This window comes from Apodemus sylvaticus, chromosome 13, assembly GCF_947179515.1.
Source record: "Apodemus sylvaticus chromosome 13, mApoSyl1.1, whole genome shotgun sequence".
Classification (NCBI taxonomy): domain Eukaryota; kingdom Metazoa; phylum Chordata; class Mammalia; order Rodentia; family Muridae; genus Apodemus; species Apodemus sylvaticus.
In genome coordinates this window covers 82,652,256-82,673,373 of record NC_067484.1, presented here as the reverse complement: position 1 = coordinate 82,673,373, position 21,118 = coordinate 82,652,256, and the positions used below count along the sequence as shown (strand labels likewise).

General features: G+C 39.9%; 1 non-coding gene across 1 annotated transcript; it reads left to right on the top strand.

Annotated features, from left to right (window-relative positions):
* Positions 1-12,402: 12,402 nt before the first annotated feature.
* Positions 12,403-12,528, top strand: LOC127664267 (small nucleolar RNA SNORA17). The gene has a single exon (XR_007973130.1). It is a non-coding gene; the product is annotated as a small nucleolar RNA SNORA17 (small nucleolar RNA).
* Positions 12,529-21,118: the final 8,590 nt, after the last annotated feature.

Sequence of the window (21,118 nt, the reverse complement as noted above, 5' to 3'; positions counted from 1 at the left end):
TCTATATTCTTTGTTTACATTCCAAATGATTTCCCCTTTCCTGGTTCCCCCCTCCCCAAAAGTCCCATAAGCCCTCTTCCCTCTGCCCATTCCCCAATCACCCCCTCCCATTTCTCTGTCCTGGTAATCCCCTACTATGCTGTATCAAGCCTTTCCAGGACCAGGGCCCTCTCCTTCCTTCTTCTTGGGAATCATTTGATATGTTAATTGTGTCTTGAGTATTCAGAGCTTCTGGGCTAATATCCAGTTATCAGTGACTGTCTTATGAGATTTGGTGTAAGACTTTGTCTTATGAGATTCAGGGGTAAGGCCTTGTCTTACCAAATATTTAGAGTTGCTATATAATAAATGAACATTGATGCAAAAATACTTAATAAAATTCTTGCCAGCCGAATCCAAGAACACATCAAAATGATCATCCACCATGATCAAGTAGGCTTTATCCCAGGGATGCAGGGTTGGTTCAATATACAGAAATCCATCAATGCAATGCACTACATAAACAAACTCAAAGAAAAAAAACCACATGGTCATTTCATTGGATGCTGAAAAAGCATTTGACAAAATTCAGCATCCTTTCATGCTTAGTCTTGGAAAGAACAGGAATTCAAGGCCCATACCTAAACATAGTAAAAGCAATATACAGAAAACCGGTAGCCAGCATCAAACTAAATGGAGAGAAACTTGAAGCAATCCCACTAAAATCAGGGACTAGACAGGGCTTCCCCCTTTCTCCTTATCTTTTCTTTCTTTCTTTCTTTCTTTCTTTCTTTCTTTCTTTCTTTCTTTCTTTCTTTCTTTCTTTCTTTTTTTTATTTATTTTAGCACTAGGATATTTTTTTTTTATTTTTTTTATTTTTTTTATTCGATATAATTTATTTACATTTCAAATGATCTCCCCTTTTCTAGCCCCCCCCCCACTCCCCGAAAGTCCCATAAGCCCCCTTCTCTTTCCCTGTCCTCCCTCCCACCCCTTCCCAGTTCCCCGTTCTGGTTTTGCCGAATACTGTTTCACTGAGTCTTTCCAGAACCAGGGACGGCTCCTCTCTCTCCATATCTTTTCAATATTGTACTTGAGGTACTAGCTCGGGCAATTCAACAACATAAAGAGGTCAAAGGGATACAAATTGGAAAGGAAGAAGTCAAACTATCAGTATTTGCAGACGACATGATAGTCTACCTAAGTGACACAAAAAACTCCACTAGAGAGCTCCTACAGCTGATAAACAACTTCAGCAAAGTGGCAGGTTATAAAATCAACTCAAGCAAATCAGTGGCCTTCCTATACTCAAAGGATAAGCAGGCTGAGAAAGAAATTAGGGAAATGACCCCCTTCACAATAGCCACAAACAGTATAAAGTATCTTGGGGTGACTCTTACCAAACATGTGAAAGATCTGTATGACAAGAACTTCAAGACTCTGAACAAGGAAATGGAAGAAGACCTCAAAAAATGGGAAAACCTCCCATGCTCATGGATCGGTAGAATCAATATAGTTAAAATGGCCATTTTGCCTAAAGCAATATACAGATTCAATGCAATACCCATCAAAATCCCAACTCAATTCTTCACAGAGTTAGAAAGAGCAATTATCAAATTCATCTGGAACAACAAAAAACCCAGGATAGCTAAAACTATTCTCAGCAACAAAAGAAAATCTGGGGGAATCAGTATCCCTGACCTCAAGCAATACTACAGAGCAATAGTGTTAAAAACTGCATGGTATTGGTACAGTGACAGGCAGGCAGATCAATGGAACAGGATTGAAGATCCAGAAATGAACCCACACACCTATGGCCACTTGATCCTCGACAAAGAGGCTGAAAACATCCAATGGAAAAAAGATAGCCTTTTCAACAAATGGTGCTGGTTCAACTGGAGGTCAGCATGCAGAAGAATGCGAATTGATCCATCCTTGTCTCCTTGTACTAAGCTCAACTCCAAATGGATCAAGGACCTCCACATAAAGCCAGACACTCTGAAGCTAATAGAAAAGAAACTGGGGAAGACCCTTGAGGACATCGGTACAGGGAGAAAGTTTCTGAACAGAACACCAATAGCGTATGCTCTAAGAGCAAGAATTGACAAATGGGACCTCATAAGGTTACAGAGTTTCTGTAAGGCAAAGGACACCATCAAGAGGACAGATCGGCAACCAACAAATTGGGAAAAGATCTTCACCAATCCTACATCAGATAGAGGGCTAATATCCAATATATATAAAGAACTCAAGAAGTTAGACTCCAGAAAACCAAACAACCCTATTAAAAAATGGGGTACAGAGTTAAACAAAGAATTCTCACCTGAAGAACTTCGGATGGCGGAGAAGCATCTTAAAAAATGCTCAACTTCATTAGTCATTAGGGAAATGCAAATCAAAACAACACTAAGATTTCATCTTACACCAGTCAGAATGGCTAAGATTAAAAATTCAGGAGACAGCAGGTGTTGGAGAGGGTGTGGAGAAAGAGGAACACTCCTCCACTGCTGGTGGGGTTGCAAATTGGTACAACCACTCTGGAAATCAGTCTGGCGGTTCCTCCGAAAACTGGGCACCTCACTTCCAGAAGATCCTGCTATACCACTCCTGGGCATATACCCAGAAGACTCCCCACCATGTAATAAGGATACATGTTCTACTATGTTCATAGCAGCCCTATTTATAATTGCCAGATGTTGGAAAGAACCCAGGTATCCCTCAACAGAAGAGTGGATGCAAAAAATGTGATATATCTACACAATGGAGTACTATTCAGCCATTAGAAACAACGAATTCATGAAATTCTTAGGCAAATGGATGGAGCTAGAGAATATCATACTCAGTGAGGTAACCCAGACTCAAAAGGTGAATCATGGTATGCACTCACTAATAAGTGGATATTAACCTAGAAAACTGGAATACCCAAAACATAATCCACACATCAAATGAGGTACAAGAAGAAAGGAGGAGTGGCCCCTGGTTCTGGAAAGACTCAGTGAAACAGTATTGAGCAAAACCAGAACGGGGAAGTGGGAAGGGGTGGGTGGGAGGACAGGGGAAGAGAAGGGGGCTTATGGGACTTTCGGGGAGTGGGGGGGGCTAGAAAAGGGGAAATCATTTGAAATGTAAATAAATTATATCGAATAAAAAAAATTTAAAAAAAGTTTACTTATCTAAATCTAAGTTACTATGTTATTGTAGTTTGCCTGCCTCCTGCAATCCGCTGAGGCCAGAAACTGCAGTCTCAGGCACTTAGCACCTCATCCTAAAACAGCAGAAGATTAAGTAAAGGTTAATTTCTAGAGACTTTTCCCTATTGTCCAGGTGGCTCTTACTTGTCCAGCTAGGGGGAATTTTGGAGCAATAAACTTCTATTGAACCAGGAGAAGAGAATAATACTCGCAGAAAGAAAATCTTTTACATAGGCAAATATGCATAATCTCACGTAAGTTCATACACAACTCAAAACATGCAGAGTTCTCATTTATACAATTCCATACAAATTCAGTTGGGCCCAGCTTGCATGCATTCTCACAATTTCATACTCACACACACACACACACACACACACACACACACACACACATACATTCTCATAATTATATACTTACGTACACATCCATACTTACATATGCATATGGAACAAAAGACCAAGCACCGGTGCAGAAAGAACGCGCTCATTCTGGATGAGAAATGAACTCCAATATTTATTGCATAGAGAAAGAAAAAGCTTCCACCCTTTTAATGCTAAATGAATTAAATCCATATTTGTAAGAAAAAAAGCTTTCTTTGTTCCTTTTAATAAGGCCAAGCCCGCCTTGTGCTTACCATGGGACCTGCTCTGTCCCCTGGTAAGGAGAAGCCTGCCTGCTCCTTCTGCCCTCTGCAGCATCGTCTTTTTTCCACTTTCCCTCTGAATTCTGCACATTGCTCTCTTAGTTTTCTTTTTATGTTACCTATAGTTTCTAAGTTATTCCACTCTGCAGTCTCCTTCTAATCTTGTTCTCTTCTAACTAAAAACTTCTCAGTTGTTCCTCTCTCACCTCAGTTCTTCTCACCTCTGTCCCTCTCACCTAAGTTCCTCTGCTCTTACTCTTCTCTTTGTCCTCAGCCCTTAAACATCTTTCAGAATACATGATCACATGTTACAAAGTTCATCACAAGTTCACACAAACATCAAGTCATAAATTGAAATAGAAGTTACAACAGAGAATGTTTACATGCATATCCATTAAGAGTAATTATCTAGCTAAGCATCTATCACCTGTCTCAGCTCTACAGGTTCATTTAAGGTTTAAAACCGTAACTAAGATATTTGTAAAGTTTTGTATAGATAAACTCAGTCAATATTTTTATCTACTGTCCTATAATAAATCATCAGTTCCCTTTTTATGACCTTTGGTTAATTGTTTTACAACTTCTTGGATTGTGCTCTGAGTAGGAGAAAGTCTGGTTACCATTTAAGAGCAATTAACTGGTGACATCTGGGAGACTGGCAGAGTTCTCATTGCAGATTATATAACAATCTGAAGCAGGCCATTTCAATATGATCACTTGTTAGTATATTAGCTTGTCCCATTGTGGCTCCCAACAGGAACTACCAAACTGATTTTGAGAGTGGTTGTACTAGTTTGCAACCCCACCAGCAGTGGAGAAGTGTTCCTCTTTCCCCACATTCTCTTCAGCATCTGCTATCTCTTGAGTTTTTGATCTTAGCCATTCTGACTGATGTGAAGTGGAATCTCAGGGTTGTTTTGATTTGCATTTCACTGAAAACAAAGGATGTTGAGCATTTCTTTAGATACTTCTCAGCCATTTGATATTCCTCAGTTGAGAATTAATTGTTTAGCTCTGTACCCCATTTTTATTAGGGTTATTTGGTTCTTTGGAGTCTAACTTCTTGAGTTCTTTGTATATATTGGATATTAGACCTCTATCAGATGTAGGGTTGGTAAAGATCTTTTCCCAATTTGTTGGTTGCCATTTTGTCCTATTGACATTGTCCTTTGCTTTATAGATATTTGTAATTTCATGAGATCCCATATTTCACTTCTTGATCTTAGAGCATAAGCTATTGGTGGTCTGCTCAGGAAATTTTCCCCTGTGCCCATGTGCTCAATGCTCTTCCCCAGTTTCTTTTCTATTAGTTTCAGTGTGTCTGGTTTTATGTGGAGGTCCTTGATCCACTTGGACTTGATATTAGTACAAGGAGATAAGAATGGATCAATTTGCATTCTTTTGCATGCTAACCTCCAGTTGAACCAACACTATTTGTTGAAAAGGCTATCTTTTTTCCACTGGATGATTTTAGCTTCTTTTTGATCAAGTGACCACAGGTGTATGGGTTCATTTTTTGGTCTTCATTTCTATTCCATTGATCTATCTGCCTGTCACTGTACAAAACTATCAGATTTTATTACTATTTCTCAATAGTATAGCTTGAGGTCCGGGATGCTGATTCCCCCAGAAGTTCTTTTATTGTTAAGAACAGTTTTCTCTATCCTGAGATTTTTTTATTCCAGATGAATTTGAAAATTTCTCTAACTCTATGAAGAATTGAGTAGGAATTTTGATGGGGATTGCATTGAATCTGTATGTTGCTTTTGGCAGGATGGGCATTTTTACCACATTAATCCTGCCAATCCAGGAGCATGGGAGATCTTTCTGTCTTCTGAGGTCTTCATCACTTTCTTTCTTCAGAGACTTGAAGTTCTTGCCATCTAGATTGTCACTTGCTTGGTTAGAGTCACACCAAGATACTTTATATTATTTGTGACTATTGTAATGGGTGTCATTTCCCTAATTTCCTTCTCAGACTTATCCTTTGAGTATAAGAAGGCTACTGATTTTAATGAGTTAATTTTATATCCGGTCACTTTGCTAAAGTTGTTTTTCAGCTATAAGAGTTCTCTGGTAGAGTTTTTGGGTCACTTAAGTATACTATCATATCATCTGCAAATAGTGATATTTTGACTTCTTCCTTTCCAATTTGTAGCTCTTTCACCTCCTTTCGTTGTCTAATTGCTCTAGCTACAACTTCAAGTACTACAGTGAATAGATAGGGAGAGAGTGGGCACCCTTGTCTAGTCCCTGATTTTAGTGGGATTGCTTCAAGTTTCTCTCCCTTTAGTTTGATGTTGGCTACCGGTTTGCTGTATATTTTTTACTGTGCTTAGGTATAGACCTTGAATTCCTGATCTTTTCAAGACTTTTAAAATGAAGGGATGCTGAATTTTGTCAAAGGCTTTTTCAGTCTAATGGTTTTGTTCTTTGAGTTTGTTTATGTAGTGAATTACATTGATAGATTTCCAAATATTGAACCATCCCTGAATTCCTGGGATGAAGCCTACTTTTTTTGTGGTGAATGTTCATTTTGATGTGTTCTTGTATTTGGTTGGCAAGAATTTTTTTTTTTTGGTTTTTTTTTTATTGGATATATTTTTTATTTATATTTCAAATGATTTCCCCTTTTCTAGCCCCCCACTCCCTGAAAGTCCTGTAAGCCCTCTTCTCTCCCCCTGTCCTCCCACCCACCCCTTCCCACTTCCCCGTTCTGGTTTTGCCGAATACTGCTTCACTGAGTCTTTCCAGAACAAGGGGCCACTCCTCCTTTCTTCTTGTACCTCATTTGAAGTGTGGATTATGTTTTGGGTATTCCAGTTTTCTAGGTTAATATCCACTTATTAGTGAGTGCATACCATGATTCACCTTTTGAGTCTGGGTTACCTCACTTAGTATGATGTTCTCTAGCTCCATCCATTTGCCTAAGAATTTCATGAATTCATTGTTTCTAATGGCTGAATAGTACTCCATTGTGTAGATATACCACATTTTTTGCATCCACTCTTCTGTTGAGGGATACCTGCGTTCTTTCCAGCTTCTGGCAATTATAAATAGGGCTGCTATGAACATAGTAGAGCATGTATCCTTATTACATGGTAGGGAATCCTCTGGGTATATGCCCAGGAGTGGTATAGCAGGATCTTCTGGAAGTGAGGTGCCCAGTTTTCGGAGGAACCGCCAGACTGATTTCCAGAGTGGTTGTACCAATTTGCAACCCCACCAGCAGTGGAGGAGTGTTCCTCTTTCTCCACACCCTCTCCAACACCTGCTGTCTCCACAACACCTCTCCAACACTTAGTCATTCTGACTGGTGTAAGGTGAAATCTCAGGGTTGTTTTGATTTGCATTTCCCTAATGACTAATGAAGTTGAGCATTTTTAAGATGCTTCTCTGCCATCGAAGTTCTTCAGGTGAGAATTCTTTGTTTAACTCTGTACCCCATTTTTAATAGGGTTGTTTGGTTTTCTGGAGTCTAACTTCTTGAATTCTTTATATATATTCGATATTAGCCCTCTATCTGATGTAGGATTGGTGAAGATCTTTTCCCAATTTGTTGGTTGCCAATTTGTCCTCTTGATGGTGTCCTTTGCCTTACAGAAACTTTGTAATTTTATGAGGTCCCATTTGTCAATTCTTGCTCTTAGAGCATACGCTATTGGTGTTCTGTTCAGAAACTTTCTCCCTATACCGATGCCCTCAAGGGTCTTCCCCAGTTTCTTTTCTATTAGCTTCAGAGTGTCTGGCTTTATGTGGAGGTCCTTGATCCATTTGGATTTGAGCTTAGTACAAGGAGACAAGGATGGATCAATTCACTTGATCCTCGACAAAGAGGCTGAAAACATCCAATGGAAAAAAGCCTTTTCAACAAATGGTTCTGTTTCAACTGGAGGTCAGCAGGCAAGAATTTTATTGAGTGTTTTTGCATCGATATTCATAAGCGATTTTTGTCAGAAGATCTGTTTCTTTGTTGGGTCTGTGTGTGGTTTTGGTATCAGCATAACTATGACTTCATAGAATGAGTTGGGTAGTGTTCCTTCTGTTTCTAAGTTGTGGAATAGTTTGAAGAGTATTGGTATTAGGACTTCTTTGAAGGTCTGATAGAATTCTGCATGAAAACCATCTATCTAGTCCTGTGCTTTTTTTCATTGGGAGATTAAAATGATCTTCTATTATTTTAGGGATTATGGTACTCTTTAGATGGTTTATCTGATCCTGATTTAACTTTGGTATTTGTTATTTGTTTAGAAAATTGCCCATTTCATCCAGATTTTCCAATTTTGTTGAGTAGAAGGATCTGATAATTTTTTAAAATTTCCTCGGTTTCTATTGCCATGTCACCTTGGTTTCTGTTGCTAATGTTCTTAAGTTTGCCTTTCACCATCTGGTTTATCTCTTGCTGTCTGACTGTGGCTGGTTCATTCTCGGAGCCTGTGTATCAGTACCCCTGGGAGACCAGTTCTCTCTGTGTGCAGGTGTGTAGACACTCCTGGGAGATCAGCTCCCTTGTGTCATGTATTTGTGTATGTAACTCTGTGGCTCAGGATCAGCTCTGGGTGCAGATGGAAATCAGAAGACTCCTGTCCCTGGCTGCCCCTGGGTTCTTGTGTTCTGAGGGTTTTGGGCCAGTTCCTCAGATGTGGCCCTTTTTCTAAGCAGCAGGGGTGGTCCTACCTGCATTCTCAGTCCAGTCCACACTCCTGAAAGACCTTGCATCACCTTGCACCACCTGGGTATGCAGCCGTGTGGCCGAGGATGGTCTTCAGCAGCCAAACTTATTTCTTATTCCTATTTTACATATGAAGCAACTAGGCAACAAGTCAATCAGTTACTAATAATGCCGGGATTTTACTCCACACTTATTTGGCTTTGAAATCCAGTATTGTTTCCATTATAAATGTGTTTTGTTTGTCTAAGAAAAGGGACCTTACCATTATACTCATAAGTAAATGCATTTCTCAATTTTATTTGAGAAGATTCTATTTGTAATAGGTGGTAATTAGTGCAATGATCTACACGACTGGTCAAAGTTCAGAGAATAAGAGGCTACAGAATTCTCAGCCATACAAAGAACATATATACCGCACACCTCTTCCACCCAAGCCTCAGGGATCATTGTAGATTAACAAGCAGAAAGAGTGTAAAAGCCAGAGATGACGCCAAGGAAACATGATCATCTGAACACAACAGGACAGCTGTACATAGGAACTCAACATAGTTACAGCAGCACATACAAAACCTGTCTAAGCCCTGCCAGACTAAATCCCAGTGTGGAGAAAGGATTTAGAACACAAGTCCAGGCCTATCCTTAAAGATAGTGGCAATTGTTAGCTCCTGGAAGTGGGAGAGACAGTTTTCTCTGAGTATAGCCCTACGTTGTCTCCAGTGGGAAGACACAAATCTCGGCAGCACAAATTGGTCTTAAAATATTAAGACATAAAAATAAATGGGTAGGGAATGGGTTATGGATCTGAATAAGGAATTGAATATGATCAAAATACAAAATAGTCAATTCATTTAAAAAAGAAAACTGTTTTGTTTTCACAGAAGATTTTATTTTCTGGCAATGTGATGGTCTTACCTCTTATACCATGTCTTCTCTAGACAAATAATGTCAATTTGTTAATGTCCTCATTGTTTATAGCATCTTATGCTGGAATCCTCTGAACATTCTCCACAAACCTTGCCTCATTTAATTACTGGAGTTGGCATGCAGAGGTTTTGGCAATTTTGAGAATCTAGTGGGAAATTTGCCCAGTTGTCTCTTACATTCTGAATTCTCATTGAGCTTGTCAATGCCATAATTACCTTGTTAAGAGCTGAATCGCTGGACTTCCTCATGTTTAATGTGCTTTCTGATGTGAACAATGGACCTCTTTCTGTGGTCCCTTTATTTCTGGCTTTCCACATTTTCTGTTTGTATAATTCACTTTATGAGTATCTTAAGAGTTATTACTGTTACATTGATTAAACAGTGTGTTCTCACAATTGTTTGATTTTAAATTCAAAACACTTTAAACACATGCAATTAGTTAAAAACTTAAAAAGCCTTTCTAGCAGATTTATCCAAGAGAAAAATTGTATGCAGACAAGAGAGTTTTAGTTGAATTCTAATCTTATTTCTCATCTCTAGTCATGAATACAACTTAAAGATTGCACGGATAACGCCGGGGAGATAGTTCAGCAGTTTGAGATTGCTTGCTGTACCCGTAGACGATCATACATGCACATACATGCTTGCCAGCAATCTCTCATACAAATAAAACAAAATTATCTAGATGGTTTTAAGCTATATTTTTCCAATTCTTAATTCTAATGAGCTACCTCAAGAATTGTTAGAAATGTATGAAACTCTATTTTTCACAAGCATGTACGTTTATATGACAAAACAGTAAAAGACAGATTAATCTAAAGATCTTGAAAAGTTCATCTTCCTATAATTTTTTTAAAGAATTATTTATTTTATGTATATGAATACACTGTAGTTGTCTTCAGACACATCAGAAGAGGGCATCAGATCCTATTACAGATGGTTGTGAGCCACCATGTGGTTGCTGGGAATTGAAATCAGGACTTCTGGAAGAGCAGTTAGTGTTCTTACCCACTGAGCCATCTCTCCAGCCCCCTATAAATTTTTATATAGATTTATAAAAACATTTTTCTCATTTTGTTGGAAAGTCATCAAATGAGCCTTTTATTTTTATAAAGATAAATCTAATGTTACCTTGTTTTAGTATGGAAAACCCTATAGATAGTAGAATCTAAATAAAACTGTTCTGTTCTAAGCAATAATAAATAAACAGATGTTCTGGGAGCCTATGTACATTAGCCACAACACAGACTTTGATGCTATTTTTTTGGTCTTGTATGTTTATTTCTCTATATAATTGTGAATACTTTGTGATTTTAAGGGACATTTCTTTGTTAGCATATATAAATTGAACAAAATCAGGTTCCAGTATGACATTTTCATATATATAATTCAGATATTTATAGTTTATATTGTATATATTTATATTTAACTTATATTAGCTATATCCTCCAAGGACCCGAGTTGTCTGCCCCTCTGGCTGACTTCCTGTGAAGTCCACAGCCAACCTTCCACTTGCAGTCTTCTTTTTTTTAAGTTAATATTTGTGTTCTAAGTCTGGCTGATTTTATTTAACATGGTGATTTCTGGTTCCATCCATTTTCCTACAAAGAACATGACTTTGTGTTTTGTAATGGCCAAATAACTGTCCTTTGTGTGTATGTATCACATTCCCATTATCTGCCCATTCAGCTACAGACATCTAGGGCAAGCCTGTGATTTGTCTATTGTGACTGAATGGTACTGCAAAAAAAGAAAAATGTGTTTCCCTGTATCTCTACTGTTCACTACTTGAATTCCTTTTGCTGTAAACTCAGGACTAGTATCACCAGATAATAGGATAGTTATAATTTATATAATTGTAATTTTACTATGTCTCTTAATTTTTGAAGTTTTAATGTAATTACATCATCTCCCCCTTAATTTCCTCCTTTATTATATATATATATATATATATATATATATATGTGTGTGTGTGTGTGTGTGTGTGTGTGTGTGTGTGTGTGTATCTCCTGTTTTTCAAATTCAGGGCCTCCTTTTTCATTCATTATTGCTACAAGCATGCAGTTTTCAGTTTTAAATACAATTTTGATGACTGCTTTTATTTATTTAGTGTGTGCATGTGTGTGTGCTTCTGCCTGTGTGTGTGTACCTGTGTGTGTGTGTGTGTGTGTGTGTGTGTGTGTTGCCCAGGATTTAAGTATAAAGGCTAGAGGAGGGCACTGATCATCTGGAGCTGAAGTTGTAGGTAGTTGTAAGCTACCTGACATGGATGCTAATAACTGAGTTCTTAGCCACTGAGCTGTTTCTCCAGTCCTTGTTTTGGTTTTCTTCTTTAATTTTCCATATTGATTTTTCTCAGTGTGCATACTAATTTAAAGTCCCACCGATAGTGGTTAAGCATTCCCTTTTCCTTATATCATTGCTAATATCTTCTTTTCTTGCTAACAGTCATTTCAACCAGTGTGAGTGATTAAAATGGACTGTCAATGTCGTTTTGATACTTATTTGTCTAAGAACTAAGATATTTTGTATTGCTTTGTAAAGTGCCAGTCACATTGAAATTACAATTGCTTTCTTTTTCAGAGGTAGAAAAAGCAATCCCAAAACTCATACAGAAGAGCAAAAGTCCCCCCACCCAAACAACCAAAATACCCTTAAAGAGAGAAAAAAAAGCTGATGAATAAATGCTAAGGGTACTCTATACCTGAACTAAAGTTATACCACAGGTCCATTGTACAAAGACATTCAGGTATTTTCACCAGTAGTACTGACCAGGAAGAAAGTACAGAGAGCCCAGAAATAAGACCATATGCTATATCCACCTGATTATTTCAAAAGATGAAAAATATATGCATTGGTTAAAAAGACTATCAGTTAAAGATAATGATGCCAACTAAGGGGCCAAGACAGGAGGATTTGAGTTCAGGCTAGCCTAAAGAGTATAAGGAATCCTAGTTTCAAGCAGCAACAACAATAAAAGTGATCTGAGCCTTCTCCTAGAGTATTTGCGGGTGTGGCTGCCGTGTCTCATGTGTAGGCAGCAGAGAGGAGAGAGGTTAAGTCTATGCTCAGAGGTCTGAGCTGTGAACTTCTTAATGATTAGTAGCCTAAAATTTCCCAGAAAAAAAGTGGGCCTGAAACCACCACAGGTCCCAGGGCAGGAAGCAAGCTGAAGACTAGAAGAACCCCTCTGGCACCGTGGGCCTCAGGTAGGAGTAAGCCCTAGACAGATGCCCCTGGACCCCCACAAGGGGCCACTCTGGTGAGCCCAGGCAGAGTGAGCCTAAAACAATTATCAGACTGCTGTTGCCCAGGCCTAGGTAAAGGGAGGCAGACCATACCCAAGATGACCTCTGTCCAAATGTAAAATAACATTCCTGAACCACTGCTGAGATGACCTCAGACACTCAGAGACCCTGAGTACCATTAAGAGGAGCGAGTAAGTAGTGAAGAAATAGAAGAGAAGGAGAAATAAAAGGATGTGGGCATAATGAGGGAGAACTGGAAACTCAAGAGTAATAGTGATCAACCTGGTGTGATTTCCACATGGGATTGTGGTGGGGTCTCAGCCTGTGTGGCCACTGGGGGCCATTTCTGGGTTGGTTGTCCTACAGCAGCAGGGGACTGTTACCACCAAAAGTCAGGTAAATGATCCCTGGCCTGGGCTGCCACCTGGGGACATGTGGATGTCTGAGGGCTGTGCAGAATTGGCTGCATCCCTCACCTAGGCATTGGGGAAGAGCTGGCTCTGGGTGCATGAGAGCAGGAAATCTGACCCCACTCCTAGCTGGCCATAGTACTTGGGAAAGTGAGCCCTACACATTGTGCGTACTGCAAGGTGAGCCTGTCCCAAAGATATGAGCACCAGAGAACTGGCCTGGTCATTGATCTCTCTCTCTCTCTCTCATGCAGTGGTGTAAAGAAATACACTTCTATCTTGTTCCTCACCACCTAGGGCAGGTGGAAGACCTGGCCCTGGGATCATGAGGACAGGAGCGCTGTCCATGCCTCTCACTAGCTGCCGCACTTGGGAGTACCTTGCTCAGCTGACCCTGTTGACATGAGCATGGTGAACCAGCCCCTAGAACCTGAGCATGGGAGAGATGGCCACTTGTCTGCCCTGTGGTGACATGGGCAAGGATGAGATGTCACCAGCAGCAGATAGGCCAAACAGGGTCATGAGATCAGGAGAGCTGACTTTGCCTCATCTGGGTAGCAGAAGGGCTGACCGGCTCAGATATCATTCAGGCCCAGATCTGGGAATTTGAATTAGTCCACCTGAATACCTACCCCATCGATGGATAAATGGCTGAGATCATGAAGGGACTGTCCTACAGACCCAAAACAGGATCTCCATGACACAGATCAACAACAGGATATCTGAGAGGAGTCCCAGTGAGGTTTTAGTTTTGACAGAGTAGCCTAGCAGAACAACTTGTCATTGCAATGAGCATTTGCAAGCAAAGGCCTGTGGTCAAAAGGTATACTGTGGGATTATGACTTCCACAATGAGTTTTTTGGCTCTGAAGAGAGGTTGCAAAGGTAGAAGGCAAGTATGTGTGTGTGGGGGGGGGCAGGGAGGTTAGGGCGGATGATGTGAAATTCACAAAGAACCAATAAAAATTTTCAAAAACAGTGATGCTGAGAAAACTGGATATCCAAGAATAGAAAATGAACCTAGATTCTTATCCCTTAACCTGCAAAAAGTCAACTCAAACCAAATCAAAGAACTTAATGTAAGTCCTAAAGCTTGGAAACTAAGAGGTAACTCTGGTCTCTGACATTACGAAGGACATGAAATAAATTGCCATCTACAAAGTTTACACTTGGCAATCTCCCAATTAAGTAACAAAAATCACATACACAAAAATCTCATAATGTTTTAAGAGTATTATAAGTAACCTTATAAGTTTTGTGGGGTGCCACATGGCATACAAGTATATGAGGAAAAAAATGGGGAAACACTTTAAGATATTAGCATAGTCAATAAGTCTTTAAGTAAGACTTTGATGATTAGGAAATGATGGAAAAAACAAAACCTGGGATTACAAGAAGTGGAAACCTTCTGCCAAGGAAAAATATAAAGAGGGGCTTAACATATAGGATGGGAGAAAAATGTTTTTTAGCTACTCATCTTACAGGGTACTACAGGGGATTAATACCTAGAATATATAAAGAATGCATAATATTCAACAGGGGGATAAGAATGGATCGATTAGCATTCTTCTACAAGCTAACCAACAGTTGAAACAGCACCATTTGTTGAAAATGCTGGTTTTTTTCTACTGAATGGTTTTAAATCCTTTGTTAAAGATCAAGTGGCTATAGGTGTGTGGGTTCATTTCTGGGTCTTCAATTCTGTTCCATAGATCTTCCTGCCTGTCACTGTATCAATACTATGTAGTTTTTGTCACAATTGCTCTGTAGTACTGTTTGAGGTCAAGGATAGTGATTCCACCAGAAGTTTTCTATTGTTGAGAATAGTTTTTGCTATCCAGATGAATTTGCAAATTGTTTTCTAGCTCTTTGAAGAATTGGGTTGGAATTTTGATGGGGATTGCATTGAATCTGCATATTGCTTTTGGCAAAATGGCCATTTTTACTATATTAATCCTGCCAATCCATGAGCATGGAAGATCTTTCCATTTTCTGAGATCTTCTTCGATTTCTTTCTTGACACCTGAAGTTCATGTCATATCATATAGATCTTTCACTTGTTTAGTTAGAGTCACATCAAGATACTTTATATTGTTTGTGACTATTGTGAAGGGCATCATTTTTCTAATTTCTTTCTCAGCCTCTTTATCTTTTGAGTATAGGAATGCTAATGATTTGTTTGAGTTAATTTTAATACAGACACTTTGCTGACGCTGTTTATGAGCTATAGGAGTTCTTTGGTGGAAGTTTTGGGGTCACTTAAGTATATTATCATATCATCTGCAAATAGTGATACTTTGACTTCCTTTCCAATCTGTATCCCTCTTTTGTTTTCTAATTGCTCTGGCTAAGACTTTGAGTACTATATTGAATAGGTATGGAGAGAGTGTGCAGCCTTGTCTAGTCCCTGATTTGAGCAGGATTGGTTTGAGTTTCCATTTAGTTTGGTGTTGGCTACTGGTTTGGTGTATATTGCTTTTACTATGTTTAGGGATGGGCCTTGAATTCCTGATCTTTCTAAGATTTTTATCATGAAGGGGTGTTGGATTTTGTCAAATGCTTTCTCAGCATCTGATGAAATGATCATGTGGAGTCTCCAGCTTGTGTTCATCCTCTGGCATAGCACACCATACCCAAGTGGCTCAGGAAGACAGTTTAACCACCCAGGAGTGCTGAGGGGCCTGCTTGTACAGGTAGAACTACCCTCGCCAGAGGATCACACCTGGAACTCTCTGGCAGAAGCCCTCCAGTTTCCTTCTCCGACTTGGGCCACCCTCTGCCACCACATACCATATCCAAGTGATGCACAGAGGTAGCTAACCACTGAGGAGTTTGAAGCACAGTAGCACAGGTAGGACTGCCTCTGCTGCTCAGAGGAAACAGCTGGACACTCTGAGGACACAAGAGCCCAGGAACAGCCTGGGACAGGAGTCTTCTGAGATCAGGGCCACAGAGCTACATGCCCAATTACAACCACAAGAGAGTGGGTCTCACAAGAGTACCTACAAACAGGTATATACAGAGAGAACGTGTGTCCCAGGAGCATAGATACAGAGGCTCAAATGACAGGCAAACCACAGGCAGAGACAACACCACCAACTAACACCAGAGATAACCAGATGGCAAAAGGCAAACACAAGAACATCACCATCAGAAACCAAGGCAACGTGGCACCCTCTGAACCAAGTTCTCCAACAACAGCAAGTCCTGGATACCCTAACACACCAGAAAAACAAGACCTGGATTTAAAATCACATCTCGATGATGCTGATAGAGGATTTCCAGAAGGACATAAATAATTCCCTTAGGAAATTGGTCATAAAACAAACCTCAACAGATATAAGAAGATCAAACTAATCCCATGCCTCCTATCAGATCACTATGGAGTAAGGGTGGTCTTCAATAGCAACAAAAACAACAAAAGCCCACATACACATGGAAGCTCTACTCAATGATATCTTGACTAAGGAAGAAATAAGGAAAGAAATCAAAGACTTCTTAGAATTTAATGAAAATGAAGGCACAACATATCCAAATTTGTGGGACACGATGAAAGCAGTGCTAAGAGGAAAACTCATAGCCCTGAGTGCCTCCAAAAAAGAAACTGAGAGAGCATACACTAGCAGCTTAATGGCACACCTTATAAAGCCCTGGAACAAAAAGAGGCTAATTCACCCAGGATGAGTAGAAGACAGGAAATTATCAACCTCAGGGCTGAAATCAATCAAGTAGAAACAAAGAGAACCATACAAAGAATCAACAAAACAAGGAGCTTGTTCTTTGAGAAAATCAATAAAACAGATAAATCCTTAGCCAGACTAACCAGGAGGCACAGAGACAGTATCCAAATTAACAAAATCAGAAATGAAAAGGGAGATATAACAACAGAAACTGAGGTAATTCAAGAAATTATCAGATCCTACTACAAAAGCCTATACTCAACACAATTGGAAAATCTGGAGGAAATGGACAATTTCCTAGATAGATACCAAATACCAAAATTAAATCAGGATCATCTAAACAGTCCCATAACCCCTAAAAAAATAGAAGCAGTTGTTGAAAATCTCCCAACCCAAAAAAGCACAGGACCAGATGATTTTAGTGCAGAATTCTATCAGACCTTCAAAGAATACCTATGATCAATACTTCAAATAATTCCACAAAATAGAAACAGAAGGAACATTACTCAACTCATTCCATGAAGCCACAATTATACTGATACCAAAACCACACAAAGATGCAACAAAGAAAGAGAACTTAGTTTCCCTTTGTGATTTTTTTTTTATTGTTTCTACCTCCATCTTTAGATCCTGGATGGCTTTGTTTAATTACTTCACCTGTTTTCTTGTGTTTTCCCTTAGTTTTTCAAGGGCTTCTCCCTGTTTACTTGTACTCTCCTGTATTTCTTTTTTTTTTATTCGATATAATTTATTTACATTTCAAATGACTTCCCCTTTTCTAGCCCCCCACTCCCCGAAAGTCCCATAAGCCCCCTTCTCTTCCCCTGTCCTCCCACCCACCCACCCCTTCCGACTTCCCCATTCTGGTTTTGCCGAATACTGCTTCACTGAGTCTTTCCAGAACCAGGGGCCACTCCTCCTTTCTTCTTGTACCTCATTTGATGTGTGGATTATGTTTTGGGTATTCCAGTTTTCTAGGTTAATATCCACTTATTAGTGAGTGCATACCGTGATTCACCTTTTGAGTCTGGGTTACCTCACTTAGTATGATGTTCTCTAGCTCCATCCATTTGCCTAAGAATTTCATGAATTCATTGTTTCTAATGGCTGAATAGTACTCCATTGTGTAGATATACCACATTTTTTGCATCCACTCTTCTGTTGAGGGATACCTGGGTTCTTTCCAGCATCTGGCAATTATAAATAGGGCTGCTATGAACATAGTAGAGCATGTATCCTTATTACATGGTGGGGAATCCTCTGGGTATATGCCTAGGAGTGGTATAGCAGGATCTTCTGGAAGTGAGCTGCCCAGTTTTCGGAGGAACCGCCAGACTGCTTTCCAGAGTGGTTGTACCAATTTGCAACCCCACCAGCAGTGGAGGAGTGTTCCTCTTTCTCCACACCTTCTCCAACACCTGCTGTCTCCTGAATTTTTAATCTTAGCCATTCTGATGACCGCTGGCAAGGTAGGTGTCCAGCTGGCTGTGGTGCTGCCAAGCTCCCAGGTGCAGGTGGAGCCCTGGCAGGGTGTGTCCAAAGCGATCTTCTACTGGGGTGATCCCTGCATACCTGTTGGCACCTCTACACAGTCACAGGAGTCCTCTTTCTTTAGGTTAGGGAAGTTTTCTTCTATAATTTTGTTGAAGATATTTACTGGCCCTTTAAGATGTAAATCCTCACTCTCTTCTATACCTATTATCCTTAGGTTTGGTCTTCTCACTGTGTCCTGGATTTCCTGGATGTTTTGACTTACAAGCTTTTTGCATTTTGCATTTTCTTTGACTGTTGAGTCAATGTTTTCCATGGTATCCTTGGCACCTGACATTCTTTCTTCTATCTCTTGTATTCTGTTGTTGATGTTTGCATCTATGACTCCTGGTTTCTTTCCAAGGTTTTCAATCTCCAAAGTTGTCTTCCTTTGTGATTTCTTAGTTGTTTCTACTTCCATTTTTAGATCCTGGATAGTTTTGTTCAGTTCCTTCACTTGTTTGTGTTTTCCTGAAATTCTTTAAGGGATTTTGTGTTTCCTCTTTAAGGGCTTCTACCTGTTGACCCATGTTCTCCTGTGCTTCCTTAAGGGCTTCTGCCTGTTGACCCATGTTCTCCTGCAATTCCCTATGGGATTTTTGTGTTTCCTCTTTAAGGGTTTCTACCTGCTGACCCATGTTCTCCTATATTTCTTTAAGGGATTTTTGTGTTTCCTCTTTAAGGGCTTCTACCTGTTGACCCATGTTCTCCTGTATTTTTTTAAGGGAGTTATTTATGTCCTTTTTGAAGTCCTCTATCAGCATCATGAGATGTGATTTTAAATCCAGTGCTTGCTTTTCCAATGTGATGGGGTATCCAGGATTTGCTGTTGTGGGAGGACTGGGTTTTGATGGTGCCATTTTGCCTTGGTTCCTGTTTGGTAGTGATTTTGCGTTTGCCCTTGCCCATCTAGTTATCTCTGGTGTTAGCTGGTCTTGCTGTCTTTGACTGTTGCTTCTCTGTTCTGCAAGCCTGTGTATCTGTACTCCTGGGATTCCATTACTCTCAAATGCCCTGCATATAGCTGGTTCTCCAGGAAGTATCAGGAGATGGGGGTCTTCCCTGTGGCAGACGTGGCAAGGGTCAAATGCCCTGCATGTTGCTGGTTCTCAAATGCCCTGCATGCTGCTAGTTCTCTAGAAAGTATCAGGAAATGGGGCCTTCCTTGTGCCAGAACTGACCAGAGGTCTACCACAGCCAAAGAAGCGGGCAGGCAGTGGCAGAGGAAGGGGTAGAAGGAATAGAAGGGGAGTCATATTCTGGGGTTTCGCTCCTCACTCTTAGGCAGCCTCTTGTTCTTGTGTGAGTTGGGCATATCCCACTGTTCATTCTCTCAAATCTTTCTCTGATTTGTCTGCAAATCAATTAGAGAGCACTTATAGCCAGACTGAACTACATAGAAAATCCCCATCATGACTGCTTTCTTCTACAAACTAACCATACACCCATTGTTAGGAATTAAAGGGGTAAACTAAGGGCGTATCTGTATTCCAGCCAAACCATACTGTAATCCAGGGCATGTTTTCCTTCTGCCAGGATTTTATAGACCTGAAACGTCTTTGGATGTGATCCATTGCCAGAGCAGCCATGTTGTTGGATTAAAATCCTTCTACACCACCTGTGATAAGGAGGGTCTATAAGATAGCAGACAGAGTATGCCATGGGGTGCAAGCCCATAAAAAGCACCCCTTCATGGCCTCTGTATCAGCTCTTGACTTGAGTTTCATGTCCTGTTTATGTTCTTGTCCTGATTTTCTTTGATGATGAACAGTGAAATGAAATGTAAACCCAATAATGGCGTCCATCACAGTTATAGAAATCCTGAGTAAGATAAGATTATTTATGGAAGAGTGGGTGACTCAAAGATAACTACGACATGATAAATCCAACCCCAGTGTGACTCAAGGATAACTACAATATGATAAAGCCAACCCCAGTGTGACCGACAACTCAGGACAGCACGTACTTTAGTAGTGGATTGGAGAATCTGAAATTCAAGGTGATCCTCTGTTACATAGATAATTTGGAGCCATTCTGGTCTACATAAAACTTTTTTAAACAAAGTAAAGAAATACCACCAAAACCCAAAACTACACAGAACATAAATGAAGTAAACAAACCAAAACCTGAGGGTGGAGGTTCATGGCTTTTGTAATTTTCTGAGTTTTCTTATCATGTATGTTTCTTTAGTTTCTTAAATCTTGATTTTTCTTTTCTCTCCCCTTCCTTCCTCCCTTCATCCCCCTCCCTTCTTTTCTTCCTTCCTTTCGTCATTCTTTTCCCTTCTTATCAATTCACCTAAACAGCTCCTCAGTCACAGAACACAACACACACAACAATCCCTACCTACATCCACATTTTGAAACATTTTTCTAAGTCAGTGAAAAATAAATAGGGAAAACTCCTTTAGAATTTAAGTAACTGGTTGAAGAAAATGTATAAAGTATTAAAACCATTCTTCTAACCCTGACAAGGGTGTGTGTGTATGTTTGTATGTGTGTGGGTATGTGTGTGTGTGTGTGTGTGTGTATGTGTAATAGTTATACAAGCTAAGTTCCCAGACCAGTGCCAGCAGTACAGGGAAGTGGATGATTTCTGCCCAAACTTTGTAAGCAGTCTCCCCATAAATCCCCAAAAGTTAATCATGACAAAACCAATCTTGTTCATTCCTTTTAAAAGCCCAAAGCAATTTGTTCAGCAACCATGCTGCTGAGGACGAGATAAAGGAAAGGCACAATGAGGCCAACATGAAAGGATCCAAACAGGGGAGAAGGTGTACAGAATGAAAGTGACCATTAGGGAGTAACTGTTTGCAATCATCACTTGATCTTTTTATTC